Source organism: Podarcis cretensis (genome assembly GCF_951804945.1).
Source record: "Podarcis cretensis genome assembly, chromosome: 9".
NCBI lineage: Eukaryota > Metazoa > Chordata > Lepidosauria > Squamata > Lacertidae > Podarcis > Podarcis cretensis.
The window spans coordinates 53,657,720-53,676,224 of NC_137178.1; the positions used below are offsets into that span (position 1 = coordinate 53,657,720).

An 18,505-nucleotide genomic window follows, 5' to 3' on the forward strand; every position below is an offset into this window, starting at 1 on the left:
ACTCCGCTAACCCAGAAATAGTACCTCAGGTTAAGAACTTTGCTTCAGGATGAGAACAGAAATCATGCAGCGGCGGCAGTGAGAGGCCCCATTAGCTAAAGTGGTGCTTCAGGTTAAGAACAGTTTCAGGTTAAGAACAGACATCCAGAACAAAATAAGTTCTTAACCCGAGGTACCAATGTATGTCAAAACTGGAGGTGGTAAATAGAGAGCCAGAAGCAAGTTGTGCATGTAGTAAGGTAAGAAAAACCAGGGTCAAGATAACAGTTGACAGGATTTTAACAAATCCATCTTATTGATCCTCATTGACTATACAAGCTGGAATATATGATCCCAGACAGGCTTTTGTTGTTATTTAAATCAGTGTTGGGGAACTCCCAGTTCATGGACCTGCCAGATTCCTTCAAGCAGTCCATAAGGCTATTTCTAGCAAATTCCACCCATCCACCAATCATAACTGATCATTTTTATCATTCCAACACTTTCCACACTTCCTTAGGCTTTTATGTATTTTATGGGCATTTAACATATTTTACAGACAATTCTCATTAAGACTAAGGGAGCAGTCAATATAAAACACATAAAATGTATGGAAAATACATAAAATTACATAAAATACCTTAGAATGCGAAAAATTATCCCACCTACTTTTGCCTTGCCTCTTGTCTCTGGCCCCACCCATCATCAGAATGTGACTTTGTAAGATTTGCCAGGCTAAAAGAGGTTCCCTACTCCTGATTTAAATCAAAGATGCTTGTGGTTTTCAGACTGAATTTGAGACTAATTGGTAAACAACATATTAAACTATGATTTATTTATTTTTTTAAAAAAAATCTTCCATAGCTGAAAGCAACTACCATCTCTTGAAAGGCTACAGAAATTGAAAAGCACAAAGAATCTCACAGATAGTTGGCTGTTTATCAAAAAGCTCAGGCGGTATTTTTGGATTGAGTGAGGAGCAGAATATCATACTGCAAGTGTTCTTAAGATGTTGGCAGATACAAAGATAGACAGTAGCTGAATGGATAGGAAACTTCATATTTTTTTCCATTGCCTTCATATATCCACATTCATTCTAGACCATTTATTTCCTGGCCTGTTAGACACTAGAGATTTGATGCTTGATAATTTGATACTTGTCTTTAGAATAAATCTGAAGTCTGGGATGAATTTGGGGTGAATATAACGGCTACTTAGGTCAAAGTCCTACTGGCTCCTTATAGTAGGGGAGGTCTGTGATATTCCTCTGGGTAGTTCTTAGCATAACATCAAAGGATCTAATGGGAGTCTCTTTTTGCAGGCAAAAAGATACAGGTTCCCTGAACGCAGTCTATCAGCTTTGCATCCACCTCCTGCTGTAATCTGCATTTGTCCAGCTACACCAGAAAAGCAGTTCAGGAGTAGAAACCAGGCAGACTTGCAGAAATATGATATATTATTATAGAAGAAATAAGAAGTTATAATGAAAAGTACACAACTCCTTTTTAAAGAACTGTGTTGGATTAGCTAGGTCATAGTTAGGGCTAATTGGATTTGGAAGCTACTTCTGGGTGCTGTTAAAATGGGTTTTCAATCTGTGATGTGGCCTCAGCAATTTTGTAGAAAGGCTATTTCTCAGCTGTGTGTGTGTGTGTGTGTGTGGGAGAGAGAGAGAGAGAGAGAGAGAGAGTCTTCTGGAACAGTATAACGTTTCTGATGTATTTTTGGTAGGTGCTGCTTATGTAATTGATCATCTTAATTAACTAATGTTGTTATCCAAAAATGATATGAAAAACATTAAACTAGTGAGCATGTGCAATAGGCAGTGTGTGGAACACCCAAAAAGGGCAGCGGCAGGGGGGAACATATAATATTTCCAGATAAATGGCCTTCATGTAATAGGGCTTTGCTGAAATCTTAGAAACTAGAGGACATTTAGAACTACAGATAGCTACAGTCCAATCTTTCATCAGAAGCAAGTCCCTTTAAGTCAAATAAGACTAATCCATGGTTAAGTGTACATAGGATTGCATCCTTATAGCATCATCCCATGCACATGTATTCAGAACTAAGGCCCATGAAGTTGCATCACAGTGCAATCCTACATAAGCATAGCCAGACATTGGTTCTTAGTGGGTCCCATGGATCATACTCCAGGGGCACCAGCTGTAGGGAGCAGAAGTGGCTTCAGCCCTCTCAATATTTTGAGGCCAATATTGAGGGGCCGCCATCTTGCCCCCCAGGTGAGTGCCACCATGCTGGGTGGGAGGATCGGAGGGTTATTTTCTCACCCTGCTGCAATCACCATAGTGCCAGTCCAGCCCACCAGGAGGCAGGCTTGGAGGGTGATTTTCACCCTCTGTACCCCCCGCTGCGATCACCAGAGTATCCCGGCAGGCACCAGCACGTCTCGGCAGATGTGGCCTGATGGAGGGTTGGGCATTGTGCATGTGATGTCATGCACACGCAACAGCCCCCCCTCCCACTGTTGGGCCCAACTTGGCACATCTGTCCAAGTTCACAGGATATATTGGTATGTATTGGTATCTGAAGTAGTGTGCATGCACACAAAAGCTTATACCAAGAACAAACTTAGTTGGTCTCTAAGATGCTACTGAACAATTTTTTTATTTATATATATATTTTGACTGTGTCAGACCAACACCTACCTGAATCTAGGATATATTGGTGATTATTGAGACTACAATTCTATGCACACTGACCTGGAAGTAAATCCCATTGAACCCAACAAGACTTACTTCTGAATAAACATACCGGTAGGTAGGATTGCACTGCACTTTCCTTTTGTTTTTTACTCGTTTAGTTGAACACGCCATCAATCCTGTCTTCCACTGCCTCCCGCAGTTTGGTCAAACTCATGCTGGTAGCTTCAAGAACACTATCCAACCATCTCGTCCTCTATCGTCCCCTTCTTCTTGTGCCCTCAATCTTTCCCAACATCAGGGTCTTTTTCAGGGAGTCTTCTCTTCTCATGAGGTGGCCAAAGTATTGGAGTCTCAGCTTCAGGATCAGTCCTTCCAGTGAGCACTCAGGGCTGATTTCCTTGAGAATGGATAGGTTTGATCTTCTTGCAGTCCCTGGGACTCTCAAGAGTCTCCTCCAGCACCATAATTCAAAAGCATCAATTCTTCGGTGATCAGCCTTCTTTATGGTCCAGCTCTCACTTCCATACATCACTACTGGGAAAACCATAGCTTTAACTATACGGACCTTTGTTGGCAAGGTGATGTCTCTGCTTTTTAACATGCTGTAATGAAAGTCATACCAATAGTTTGCAGGTCTAAATGCTAGAGTAGAAAAGAAGGAAGGAAGGAAGGAAGGAAGGAAGGAAGGAAGGAAGGAGGGAGCTTTGGTCAGGGATTGTCAACATGGTGCTCTGCAGATGTTTTGCAGTACAACACGTTTCAGTCCCAGCCATCATGGCTAATGGTAGAGGATGATGGGTATCACATAGGGTACCACATTGGCTCCCAATGACCTACACCAAAGCTTTTTCCTTACTTTCTTTCTACACCAGCATTTGCACCTACAAACCATGCTCCCCATTCATACACAATCACATTGAATGGGAAACTGCCTGTAAAGGGTTTGCTCTCAAGCTGCAATTGAGGATCTCTGCAATGGGTGAGGAGGTGAGAATGTCAGCCATGGATACTGGGGATCCCCAATGGTGTTTTCAATCATCACTGTGTCCTGAATTGGTGTGTATGTTGTAAAAGAACCCATAGCTTTCACTGAGGTCACAGTCTATTTTGGTCTGGGCAATTAATTGAAGATTTCTGTTCAAGATCTAGCAGGGGGGGAGGCGGAGTATTAATTTGTGAATTAAGGAAATTTAGAATTAAAGTGCAGATTTTTGCAAATAATGTTATATTCATTTTTTTCTATAAAAGCAGATTCTCTAGTTCTTTTAATGACATTTTTGCTGATTGAGGATTACTTTCAATGCTATAAAATTGCTAGCTCAACACTGCATACTGAAGAGTTCAATTTTGTGGGATGCGGGTTAATCCATTTTAAATTGCCCTTAATCTTTATTACTAGATTAACAAAATGTATGTTCCCAGTTTCTTACAGATTACATGGACATAATTTGCTGGAATAGAATAGAGCTCCTTATCAAAATCTCCTAATGTGTGCACTGAACAAAAACCACTAACTGCTACAGGAAGTCTTTGAGTGGGATGAACCCATTTTTGAACACCACTATTTCTATGCTTAACAATAAACTAAGTGCACACCACAACCAGCAACAATACAGAAACTGTACCACGCATTGCTCTAGCATTATACCATAAAGATAGCTAAGATTTTTCATTAAAAAGTGGCCCTTTTGCAAAGAAGCACAAAATACGTCAGTAACTAACGGCTGATAATGCCAACATTATTGGCCACAGAAGGGTGATATCTAGCACTGGACAGTGATCCTATTGGCACAAGACACCTCAAAAAGTGAGATAAAACAAAAAAAGGAAGGACCAGTAAAGGGAATCATTCCAACCATGATAATGGAATTTGCTGTAAAAAGAAATCTTTCCTATCTATTGAGAAAACAACCTTGATGCATAGCATTTTAATGCCTTCTAGTTCACCATCTGGCGTGCTCTGGTCCATGGGGTCACGAAGAGTCGGATACGACTAAATGACTAAACAACAACAGTTCACCATCTTTTTAAACCATGTACATGGACCTGAATAATTCATTGCTTCATATGGGGGCAAATCAGCCATGGAATAGAGCAAATCATACCATCCCATACAAAGTGTCCACAAACTGGGATGCCATCTTCCAGGACCACACACCCACACAGGTCACATGACCCACATGAGATCACTGCCCCCCCAAAGCATTTCCTTGGGGGCAAGAGTCAGGCCCATAATTATGTGAGATCACAGCAGCCATTTTTGCCACCATCCTCTCTTGAGAAAAAAATGGGATGTCCCGTTTTTTCCAGGACAGTTGGTGGGTATGGGAAAACCCATCTGATAGCACCGAGTAAGAGTCAGCCCATATCTTGTGCCCAGCTACTCCTGTTGTCTTTCATCAACATTTAGTTTTCGAAAGAACATGTCCTCTGGAAGCTGCAAGGCCAAGATAATGGAATATGATCTTACCCACACAGAAGTCAAAAGACTGAAATGCATTGGACACACAAAACTGGAACGTTGGGAGGTTTTGGAGGGTGATGTCCTTTTGATACCGTTCCATTTCACACCACACCTTTTACTGAACCAAATTCCGTTTGTTCAAACTTAGGCTATGCAAGCTTTGAGGCAGAAATTGATGAGCGCTCATTCACAGCCTATACAAAGAGGCTGAAATGACAGTTCATTTTGCATTCATGAATGGCCTCACTGCCTGCTCCTCCTCTCTCTGGTATGCATTCCTCTCTCCTTTCCTTTGTTGGCTTTTGCTATGGTTTCATGTCTTCACTGGTGTGAGCAATAATAAAGTTCACCATGGTTCCCATGTTGTTGCTGTTTTTTTAAAAAAGTTTGAAACTAGGGTTTGAAGCAAGCTGGCAAACCATACTTAAGAGTGTATCTGCTTAATGTTAACCATGCTCAGCACTGGGGGAGTCATAATACTATGGTAAAGCCAATAAGAGAAGTGGGGGATTTGTACTGGAGCAGGGAGGGACTACAAGAACCCCACAGCCCACTTCCCACTGCTTAACTACACAAAATCTCACTGCACCAACATGGCTTCATATTCAGCGGTCAGAGGTATGCATCGATATTACGACGTTATGAAGCATTTAAACAATCACTTGACATCCTTGTCTCAAAACATTTGCAAGTCCTATTTAAAATACCTAGTTTGCTATTCACAGAAATAGTGGGGAAGGTGGAAAGCACTGTATTAGCATTGTTCTTCATTCCAAAACTGTGGACCATTTTCCCCTCTAGTGACTGATACTGTAAATTACAGCTGCTTGAATGCATTTCTAAGCAATTATTTTAATGATTTTCTAAAGACTGAAATTTTGTGAAAAGGTCAGAAGGCAGATTTAACTACAAGCTAAGCCCCAACTATCTTCTTCCTGAGGGCCCCAAATGTGCAGCCACTGGCCTCAAAGAAACTAAGATTTAAAAAATATCTATTGTGGCTTAAAGCAGGGGTCGTCAAACCTTTTGGACCAGTGAGCACATTTCAGATTTTGAGAGACTGCTGGGCGTACCGGTAAGAAAACAGCTGCTATGAGGAGGGTGGGGGTGCTATGGGTAAAGGACCCCTGGATGGTTATGGAGAGCGTGGGGATCCCAAAAAGGCTATATGAACCTAAACATCTGTTTGCTATTGCAGCCTGACAAATGGGTCAGATTACCTTTTTGCTGTTTCAGAGAGTCTATGTCATTTTTTCCTCACACACTATATTGCTAAGATTAATAAAGTGTGTATTCCCTCCAGGCTTTTTGTAAGTGAATGTTTGTGTATGTTTTGATCCTTTCCCCCCTTGGATGTTCAGTTGAGGGCATAATATACATGGAAATACCTAATTAAACAACACATCATTGCAAAGTTCAGATAAGCCTCTAATGTTCTGAGGTGATTGAGGCAACAACATCCACTCATGTGGAAAGTAAACCATTAATATACCAGCACTCGAAGAATACAAACAATAATTAGCCGGATGCTTTTGAACAACTTCAGATCCATGCTATTCTTGTTGACCCTCACCTGCTACTCCGAAACTGTTTGAGAGCTAAAGTGTTGTGTTGATCATTATAATACTGGGAATTCAGTTCCGTCATATCTCACTAATTAATCTTCAAAACCCATCAAACAACAAGAAAAGCAAAATGTAGGAAACATTTACTGGATCAGAGCCTAATATATGACAATCCTATAATAGTTATTTGTCGAATTTTCTCAAGCATCTACAAATTATTTCCAGAGTTTTAATTCTTTCAATGATCCCTACAGTCATAGATCAATGAACAATATCAAACATGTGATGTGTCTAAATAAGTACTATATAATGAACTATCTTTTTAGTTCACCCTTTCTGCCAGTGAAGACTTGCATTTTTTTTCAACAGGAATCTGGGAACATCAGTGAGAGATAATTGTCCTAAAATTATTATTTAGAACTGTTCCAGTTATATTCCTGCTAATATTAATGTTCTTGGAAAAGTTTAATTCTGAGTATTTCATTTCATTTTACAGCAGACAGATGCACATACCCTTTTGTAATGTTTCAATTGAAAATACAAAGATATTGATAAGTATTTAGTCTCAAGTAAGCATTTCTGTGCGATGCTCTGGTTCACCAGAAGCGGCTTTGTCATGCTGGCCACGTGACCCGGAAGCTGTACGCCGGCTCCCTCGACCAATAAAGCGAGATGAGCGCCGCAACCCCAGAGTTGGCCACAACTGGACCTAATAGCCAGGGGTCCTTTTACGTTTACCTTTAAGCACTTATTAAACTATTAAAAAGCAAAATATAAATGCACAATTCACACAAACCGGAATGCTATTTATTTCAGTGGCAGAATTAGGTTGCAATCCTATTTAGCTTGGGGAGATTGTGTATTCAACTTTATTAGAGTCATCTGCCTGGAAGCATGCTCTGTTTGAAGAGTTGTCCAATCCAAATTCAGTTTAAAAAATCAGAGGAAAAAACAGCAGGGGCTTTCAACTGGCCCTTCAATAGCCAACAGGTGGACAGCAGACTAAGCAGATACAGTACACAGATCAGCTGGTTACAGTCTTCTTTGCTAGGGTGAGAGGTATTATTGTATTGTATTATTTCTATTTAAATTATAGTTGTTATATCTAAATTTACATCCATACATATATCTTACCATTTGTACATTCTCTACAAATTTGTGTCCACACATATATCCCTAGCAGGATGAGGGCTCATCACATCCTGGATGCTGTGTGCACAGAGTTCAGCCAAGTCCAAGAAACCTCCTGGTCATCTATCACTTTAAAAGAAGCAAACTACAATCAGCTGTTTGGTAGCGATTGCAGAAGCGTTGGACATCATTCACTCCCCACTTCTGTTTCCCTGCCCAGCAGCTGATTGGTGGGATTTCAATTTAAAAACAACAAGAACCTGGGAACTAGTCAGAACTCTGAGGAACAATATGAAACTAATGGATTATGTGCCACAAACAATTTCTGGTATTCAACTTTCCATTACAGAATCAAATTGCTATCTGTTATCATTATTTTCAGTATACTTTGTAGAAGACAGCTGGGAGGGATATAATGAAAAATAAAGCTTTTTAAAAAATGCCAAACAACGCCCTATTTAATATAAATGTATTTGGATTCTATGTGACAATCCAAAATAATACACTCTGTATGAATCACTTCTGGGTCTGACATACAATTTTCAAACAAAAAGTTAACTGTGTCGCATTACATCAATAACAATTTTCAGAAGATGAGTACTCTAGGAGGACAAAGAGGACTTCTGTGGAGTATCTTGCAGAATATTATAAGCAAGCACAGATTCTAACATGGTATCTTCCACTCCAAATGACCATAAACAGATTCTCCCACACCCCAGTTTAAGATTTTGAAAATAATCTCACAATGCTCTTGTGAGCAAGTGCAAACATCTGACGCTTGCTGAACTTTGGCTAAGTGCTGCCAAAGGATGTATAAATCAAATACTTTGCCTAAAATTGCTTTTTAGGGAACTCCCTTAGAGTTTGCTGTAGATGAATTAACAAGCAATTGGTTGTAGAGGGAGTTCTCTGTAGACAGTAAGCTAATGAAATCTGACAGGTTGAATGGTGCAAAAATAATGGCCTCAGCTGTCCAGTGACTGTAAAACAGAAGCTGTATCAAGTGGTTTTTATTTTGTTATTTTATTTTTTGCAATGTAAAGAAATGTGCTTCTATATGGGCATGCCAGTTCATAGAACTGCAAGTACAGGACAAGGCCTCAGTTGCTGGGCTTATGGAACTCAATCAGAAAATAAAATAAGAAGATAAAAACTAACCATCATATCCAGAGTGCGCTCTGCTTACAGAGCCAGGCTCTCCCTAACCCTTCTGTCTTTAGCCAGGTACCAACAGTTGCTTGTAGCCTGCCCACTAGGTTGGCAAACCACACACCCTGCTACAGTTTTCCGAAACCCAGTAAAATCCACATTCTGGACACAGGTGATTCCCTTTACAGTGGTACCTTGGGTTACAAACGCTTCAGGTTACAAACACTTCAGGTTACAAACTCCACTAACCTGGAAGTAGTACCTCAGTACATTGCCCCAGGATGAGAATGGAAATTGCGTGCCAGCAGCGCAGCGGCAGCAGGAGGCCCCATTAGCGAAAACGTGCCTCAGGTTAAGAACGGTTTCGGGTTAAGAACAGACCTCCAGAACGAATTAAGTTTGTAACCCAAGGTACCACTGTATATCATATTGGACCAATGGTGTAACTATACCAGACTCCCTTAGTGTTCCGCCCTCCAAATGATTTAGGCTACAACAATGTGATACAACAGCAAAAAAAAAAAGGGGGGGGAGCTAATGCTATTCTAGGCTGCATCAACAGAAGTATAGTGTCCAGATCAAGGGAAGTAATAGTACTATTCTGCCTCAGTCAGACCACACTTGGAGTACTGTGTCTAGTTCTGGTCGTCACAATTTAAGAAGGATATTGACAAGCTAGAAAGTGTGCAGTAGGACAACTGAGATGTTCAAGGGTCTGGAAACCAAACCGTGTGAGAAACAGTTGAGGGAGCTGGGTATGTTTAGACTGGAAAAGAGGAAATTGAGAGGAGATAGGATAGTCAACTTGGAATATCTAAAGGGATGTCACATGGAATATGAAGCGAGCTTGTTTTCTCCTGCTCCAAAGAGTAGGGCTTAAACCAATGGATTTAAGTTACATGAAAGGACATTCCCGCAAAACATTAGGAAGAACTTTCTGATATTAAGAGTTGTTTGGCAGTGAAACGGACTCCCTCGGGAAGTGTGAGGTATCTTCATTGGGGTTTTTAAAGTAGAGGTTGGATGCTTTAGCTGAGATTTCTGCATTGCTGGGGGTTAGACTAGATGGCACTTCAGTCCCTTCCAACTCTAAAATTCTATTCTACTGTGATTCCCGTCAGCCCTGTCAGCATTGCTAATGGTCAGGGGCAATGGGAAATGTAAGCCATCAACATCTAAAAGGCAAATGGTTGAGCAGGGCTGATCTGAACTGACTGATGGAAGCTTCCTTGGGTCTTCCCCAGTCCTACCTGGAGATGCTGGAGATTAAACCTAGGATGTTTTGCCTGAAAAATGTGTGCTCTATGATGGAGCTGTGGCCAGTAGTTTTCATGACTTGCCATATCCATCCCTTCATTGACTTGACTACATTTGATAGCTTGCCTAGACTCTGGCTCAAGCCCAACCCAGGAAGTCAATATTTTTTAAAACCAAAGGTCAGCAACAATACTGCCCAATTAAATCCACCCACATGGGTCTCTCCCTTTACAAAGGGAGATCAGATGTCAAAGAGATAAACAACTACTTGACATTCAGAAGACACCTTAAGGCAGCCCTGTTCAGGGAAGTTTTTAATGTGTGACATCTTAGTGTATTTTTGGTCTTTGTGGAAGCCGCCCAGAGTGGCTGGGGAAACCCAGCCAGATGGGCAGGGTACAAATAAATTATTATTATTATTATTATTATTATTATTATTATTATTATTATTATTGGTGAATCCTCACCAATAAATAGGGCCACGACACTTCTAAACACACAAACCCCAATCTAAAGCCAGATCTGAATAGAGAGTATGACGAAACATTCAACAGAAGAGCTCACCTCCAACGCACTGCACCATTATTTCCTGAATACCCATTATTACACAGTTAAATGAGACAAATCTATCATTTAAATGAAGAAAAATTGAAAAGACTGAAGGAGAGTTTTGGCAGGCTGTTGTTAATTTCAATCATATAGATTATTTTTTAAGGAAAAAGAAAAAGGCACCAAAGAGGAAGAACAGATTGAGGCGCTTGGTGGGGATCCCTTCAAAATCCTGTCTGAAGATAAATATACCAGCAGGACTGCACATATTGTGAATGTGTTCGGTGGAAAAATCCATAATTAAAGTGTGCATGTGTTAATTAAATATCACATGTCTATTTTGGGAAGGTTTGCTTCAATAACGATAAACACTTTTCTGAAAACCTCCTGCTATGCAGCTCTGCCATCTCCCAACCATAACTGAAGCACAGTATAGCTAAGACCTACAGATTTGTAAATACAAGCCTGAAATAGTAGACTATCACAAAGATCAGCTTTCTTTTCATGTAAAATGTAACCCAGTTTTTTACACATGTGACATTGATACGATTATGTCCATTTCTGATCAAACTGGCTCATGGCAACCACAGACTAGTGGCTCTTTTGACCCATGGGAACATTTCGATTTTTGAATAAGTGCTGTGGGTGCCATCTTTTCTGATAACTTCATTCCATGCTCCCCTGGATTATTTTTCCCCACCCACAAACACAGAACGCATATGAACACACAGAGACACTTAGCTTTTCAAAGGGATCTACATAAAAAGTCTGATACTGTAGAATCAGTCTGAACCTTGATAAAAACATATTATTTATGAAATTTGTATACTGCCCTATACCCACAGGTCTCAGGGCGGTTCACAACATAAAACCACAAAATTATACCCACAGTCACCACACTGGCAACCCCTGGATTAGGAGAAAGAGCATTTCGACTCTATTTTTGTGTGTGCATGCACTGTTTAGAAACATATAAATGTGAAAATGTGTTTTCTGGGTTGAGGGACAAAGTCAACATTGCTAACATTTGTTGTGATGGAATACCTCCCGTCTCTTTAGAAAGGGTTTGCAGATTTGGCTAGCACTTTTCAGCCCTGCAAGCCTCTTGTTTATCAAACATAAAACAAACCTTGTTGTTTTCTTTTTGTACAACTTTGAAATGAATTTAGCTGAAGGGTATGCAAATCATTTAAACCAGTGGAAAATCATGAAAGTTTTGGGTTTTTTCCTGGTGCTACTGATGTGCAAATATAGCACACTCCATATTAATGCAAATTAGTATGTATATAAGTGGGGGGAAATGAGTCTTTATGAAGAAAGATACAAGAAAAAAAAGTTAACTGCAGCTTTGACCAAATCAGCCTTTAGAAACTTGGAGTGCAACGCTGAACTGTACCATGATGTTGTCAAGGTAACCCCACCTTGAACAACATAAGAGACTCCCCTTGGGTTTAAATCGACAAAGAATGAAGACATACAAGGGAGAAACAGAGTTTGCATCAAAAGCTCAAGCTTCGAATCACAATGGTAATAGCAGACACACAAAGCGGTGAATCAAAGTGCTGACTCAGCCACCTGCTTGTGCCCACTGTTCTTCAGGAGGACTGCCTTTCTTTTCCAGTCTTAAAAGTGGCATGTGATGGTTTGTTCATTCTTTTTGCCTGCTTGTTGTGGGGTTGCCTTTTATTAAAGGAAATACAAGAACAGAGAAGGAGGTTTCTTGGTGGTATCACACAGGCTGATCCATCAGAAGCAAGCTGAAATTTGCAGAACTGGGTTGTGTTAAATTTCTCAGCGCTCAGCCTATAGGCTGGAGTGGAATAGGCTTGCTCATGGATGAGTGGGGTATAACACACACACACACACACACACACACACACACACACACACAAATGAAATAATCATGTTTCTTTTTGGTTGGTTCGATTATGCTTGGAATGTGTAAGTAGAATGAGAATTAGAGCGGCATTATCTTACATGGCAGAATCAGAGCATTCCCTGAATCCCTGGCATAGTTTGCTTGCCATGAGCAAGATTTTCACATACCAGACTGAGGGCAGTGCACGACTATCAGCTAGAACTATACTATTCCCATAGTGACCTCACCATGTTTTTTTAAAACAATGTTCATTTAAAAAAGAATAAGCCATAAACACATATTGCACAGAGAGGTACGGGAGAAATAATTTAACTTTTTTAAGCCACTGGACCTTTACACAATAGACATTCAATGGAAGATGTAGAGATAGCTGGCTTAGTGCCATGTACATCTATCTTAAAAGACCCAGTTAATGACTATTGTGGGTAGTTTGACAAACTTGCTTATGGGCAGAACATTCTTATGACAATAGAGAAATAGATCCTTTCTACTTGTGTCAAATTCAGGCTGGAGCAGGCTGTGACCCAAAAGGTATCCACGAAGAACTCAGGCCTTCTTTTGTAAATGAACAATACTAAAATGTTTTCCTTATTTCTACTAATGTGCCAATGACCTCATTCAATTCACATTTCCTTTTCTAGTGACAAGTATTATTTCCCATGACAGTGGGGAAAGCCACATTCTGAGTTCTTGTTAATAGGGCAATGCATTAAAGCTTAATATTCATAAGTTTTGGGATGAGGTATTCAGAGTAATTTTTGATATTTTACATTTCAAAGTTGAACTGGATCTGGCCATATTATGTCTCGTTGGGGGCAGGACAAATATATGTATTCTCTGTAAATCACTAATGACCCATCTTCTCATAGCTGTGTGAATAGAGATAATAGTATTTCTATGGAAAAGCGGATGACAAGTTAACCTCCAAAGGTTCTGACAGCAGGATCTGCATGTACATGTTGGTTTATACGTTTGTATTTTTAGTGTAATATTTTTTAACTTAAATTTAAATATATAAACACTACACCTTGGGAAACGGGTTACAGAAATAAAATGGCAACCTTAAAGGTAAAGGGTAAAGGGACCCCTGACCATTAGGTCCAGTCGCGGACGACTCTGGGGTTGCAGTGCTCATCTCGCTTTAGTGGCGAGGGAGCCAGCGTACAGCTTCCGGGTCATGTGGCCAGTATAATTAAGCCACTTCTGGTGAACCAGAGCAGCACACGGAAATGCTGTTTACCTTCCCGCCAGAGTGCTACCTATTAATCTACTTGCACTTTGATGTGCTTTCGAACTGCTAGGTTGGCAGGAACTGAGACAGAGCAACTGGAGCTCACCCCATCGTGGGGATTCGAACCAATTACAGCTCAAAACTTGTTCATTTTTCAAAGCTATACTACACCAAGTATAAAAAGGAGCATGTCAACTTCCTTTTCTTCAACTTCAATGTAATCACACAGAATTATAATCATGTTGATGACTAGTAGAAGGTTCTGAAAGATGTCTTTTCCACATTCCCTAGATTTCATTTTCTTTGTATTCCTTCCCTTTCCCCATCATCTCTTTGATGCACAAAGGAACATTTTTTATTTGTGCTTGGAGAAGCTCCATAATTGTCAGCTGAAGACAGTGGTGCTATCAAAAGCTATTGTTCTAGATGTGAAACCAGTGATTAAGAATTCACAACAGCCAAGAAATAAAAAGGGATGGGGGGGGAGTCATATCTGCTTTGCCCTTTTAGCCACACACACAGAGAGATTTTACTGAGTGCTAAAGCAGTGTTCACTTGGACCTAGCAGGGGTTTACAATAATATCTCAACCTCTTGCAATGAATTGGCCAAGGAAGAGGGCTAGCTAGATGATCTATGCTCTATTTTTTCCTTTCCCCAAATATTACAGTTCATTACAGCTTGAGTGCTGGGGAAAATGTGATATCCCTCCAACAAATGCATTAGTCAAGGGAAAGGCATTATCTCTCACAACAACTGACTCACAACTATGTATTCATTGCATCATAAAATGATGATCTAGAAAGGACCTGAGTCCATATAAATAAAACATCACTCTGATTGACTGATAGATTTAGAGTTCTGCTGCATTTAATATTTCAGTCTGAAGCACTCCATCTGGGCTCTTGAATCCTTTCAGGCTTCATCTATCTCAAGAGACAGTATAAATATTTCTTACAGACTGCGGAAATATAACAGACACAGCATGTTTGGAAGTATTTTTTATTATGCCACTATATCTCTTACTATTGTGCTAAATGCATCCTATATATAACAGTCTAGTGATGAATATTTGTGGACTTGATGTCCTATTCCATCATCATCATCATCATCACCATCATCATCACCATCATCATCATACCCCACCTATCTGACCGGGTCGCCCCAGCTACTCTGGGCAGCTTCCAACATATTTTAAAAACATAGTAAAACATTTTAAAAAACTTCCCTACACAGGGCATCCTTCAGATGTCTTCTAAAGGTTGTATAGCTACTAATGTCCTGAAAGATTTCTGCTCTTTAAAAAAATCAATTTGTTAATAATAAAGGAAAGACAGAGACTAGCAGTCACTGAGTTGAGGAGAACAAAACAAGCTTGTTCCTTTCCATCCTGTAGTGGAAAACGGCATACTATACATACAGCTTAAAATACCTGTAAATCACAACATACAGTGGTACCTTGGTTCTCAGACTTAATGCGTTCCGGAAGTCTGTTCCAAAACCAAAGCATTCCAAAACCAAGGCAGCTTTCCCATAGAAAGTAATGCAAAATGGATTAATCTGTTACAGACTTTTAAAAACAACCCTAAAAGAGCAATTTAACATGAATTTTACTATCTAACGAGACCATTGATCCATAAAATGAAAGCAATAAACAATGTACTGCAGTCACACAATCAATCAATCAATCAGTAGCTGAACTGGGTTCCACAAAGTCACAAAAGCAAAAAGCCACAAAAACCAAAACACATAATAAATAACAAAAAACAGACAGACCCCGGCGTAACACTCAGAATGGAAGTGTGGCACTCAAAACGGAAGTGCAGCTCTCAAATCAGAAGCATAACACTCAAAATGGAGCACGTTCAGCTTCCAAAAAAAGTTTGCAGACCGGAACACTTACTTCCGAGTTTGCAGTGTTTGGGTTCCAAGTTGTTTTGAGTACCAAGGCATTTGAGAACCAGGGTACCACTGTAGTAAAGAGAATTCTGAAATTCCCTGCCAATATGAGCAATGAAACAACATTCAGCTGGGGTTACAAATCCTAAAAGCAGCTGAAAACTCTTCAGTAACATGTCAGAAATGAAAGCACTATTGAGAGTCAGGAGATAATTACAAATGGTCAGCAAACCAGCTTAAATACCTTCCACAGTCCTGATCTCTCCTATACATTAACGACACTTGTGTCAAGGCTCTAGGGCATGTTTTACTTGCCTTTATGATACCATGTAGCCCTGCTTGTGGAAGTGGAAGATGGGAGGAGAGGAACCACTTGGTAGGTTGGATCTTTCTAGTTGCCCAGCAGCCCCACTATCAAACAACTGATGGTCCTCTAGCTGACAACTTTTCTTCTTTTTTATGGCCTTTTAAAACTGTATTAGTCATTAAAAGTGTTCATGGAAAGTACCTATCCATTTTTAAAAACAATGTTGAAGGCAGGTTGCTACAACATACCATAATTAAAAAACAGCAACTACAAAAGAATAGAACTACAGATCAAAAGTCTGGAGCACAGAAAAGGAATATAAAATTAATGGGACCTACCTGTTTTTCATCTTTCTGATAAAATACCAGTGACATTTTGACAGATAATAGTTTCATGCCCACACATGCCTTTCTGTCAAGCTTTGGTGTAGGAAAAATCCCAACACGTCAGATCATGGAATATCATTATGCATATTGCCATCACTGTCACTATTAAATAAAAAGGAATTGGCACAGCACCAAGGCTGGTACTATATTTCACTGTCAGCTGAATTGGTTATTTTTAAATAAATATTTCACCTTCCCACTCTGACCCTTTTCCAGTGACAAGGGAAGTCTTAAAGCAAAATTAACAGAACAACCCTATACTTGCCTACTCAGAATAAAGTCCTCATTTAATTCAATGGTACTTACTCTCAGGGAAATGCAGTAAATCACATTAAACACAATGAGATTTATTTATTTACTATATCCAAAGAGCTTAGCTATAGCAGATTTCCCCTCTCACTGAAAGAAAGCAATAAGCACTTTTATTAAGGTCCTGTCATAATAACACTATATTGCAGGTAAATTGAATTTGTTTCTATGTTTATGGCCAGAAACACCTTTTTTCTGACAACATTTTGTTCAGGCAAAATACCACCCCTGCTTTATTTCCTTTACAGTCATTTGTTTAATTCTTAAGGGTAACACTTATTAGAAATATTACCACTGAAGAGGCTGAGGGAAACAGTTAATCATTGCTGGGGATTATGTTTTGACCTACACAATTTGATATAGCAATTTGACACATAAGCCATTTGGGGAAAATATATGTGAAGCTTACAGATGCAATTTTGAAAGACAACCCCCCTCCCGACTCCAGTCACAGTTAATAATGTGTAATTCTGTGTCCTTTGCAGAGAAATAATTGCCTCAGGAATGCAAAGGAGAGAAGTGCCAATGATTTGTTACTGCCCAGCCACCACAAGCACTGACATCAAATCACAATGTCTGAGAAGCCCTCTTAACAATCAATCAGGTTCCTTTTCCTCACAAAGCACAAAATTCAATCCAAATGGTATCATTCAATACAAAAATTACACAACAGTTTTCTAAAGCATTTTTCTTACAGTTTGTGTAAAAGCAGTGTGACTGAAAGAATGAAAACCAAAGCAATGGGAAACATTCAGGGCGCTATCTAAGGTCCTTTAGCCAGCAATCCTACATGTGACAGCAGCAGTTCTATGCCTTTACCCCATGGATGAGACACATTGTTGGACCCCCAGCTACCATCAGCCCCTAGCCCCATGGGGCAATTTGGAAGCATGTTTAGACCAAGTTAATGGTCTTTCACACTTTCTCCACATGAATAGGAGTTCATTTTTTGAGTAATAAGAATTACATGTCATTGGGGGGGGGATCAGGATTTTAGAGATGCTTAGGTGGGGCATGGCCAAAAAAAAGTTGGGAACCACTGCCCTAGCCACAATAGCTAAGAGGTATGGGATGGGGAAAACTGTAGCCCAAGAGAGGACTTTCCTCTTGCCTGCCTTCTCCTGTGCCTCTGCCTCTTGTAGGCCCATTGCAACAATTTAAAGGGGCAATGGGGTGCACTGGCAAACCACATCCTGATACAATGGCTTTCACATGGAAGTCTATCCCTCTAGGCAGTTTCTTTTCAATTGGACTTTCAGCTGAAGTGAACTTGGATTGAAGAAAAGCAACTGTGAGAGATGGAGACAAGAAGCACCCACACGTGACCACATGTCCATTTGGCCCATTTCCCACGTGTGAACAGCACAGACCCACATTTACATGGGAGGATTTGTCATGCCACGGAGAGGTTGGCCCAAGCTTCACTTGCAGTATTATGATGCTTCCCTGGGTGTCGATCTGGAATGTTCAAGTATTCAATTTTAGTTTCAGCTACTGCTGGTGACATAGAAAGATAGGGTTTACAGTGGTACCTCAGGTTAAGAACTTAATTCATTCTAGAGGTCCATTCTTAACCTGAAACTGTTCTTAACTTGAAACACCACTTTAGCTAATGGGGCCTGCTGCTGCTGCCGCACCACCGGAGCACGATTTCTGTTCTCATCCTGAAGCAAAGTTCTTAACCCAAGGTACTATTTCTGGGTTAGTGGAGTCTGTAACCTGAAGCGTCTGTAAC

General features: G+C 40.1%; 1 protein-coding gene and 1 long non-coding RNA gene across 3 annotated transcripts in view; one reads left to right on the forward strand and one right to left on the reverse strand.

Annotated features, from left to right (window-relative positions):
• The window catches only part of LOC307223776, a 66,817-nt gene extending 65,472 nt beyond the window's left edge, over positions 1-1,345 (forward strand). The window contains exon 3 of the long non-coding RNA XR_013842269.1: positions 1,301-1,345. This is a non-coding gene — a long non-coding RNA (uncharacterized lncRNA). The remainder of the gene's footprint in view (positions 1-1,300) is intronic.
• The window catches only part of MTNR1A (melatonin receptor 1A), a 70,778-nt gene that overhangs the window by 22,758 nt on the left and 29,515 nt on the right, over positions 1-18,505 (reverse strand). The gene's annotated exons all lie outside the window — the stretch shown is intronic.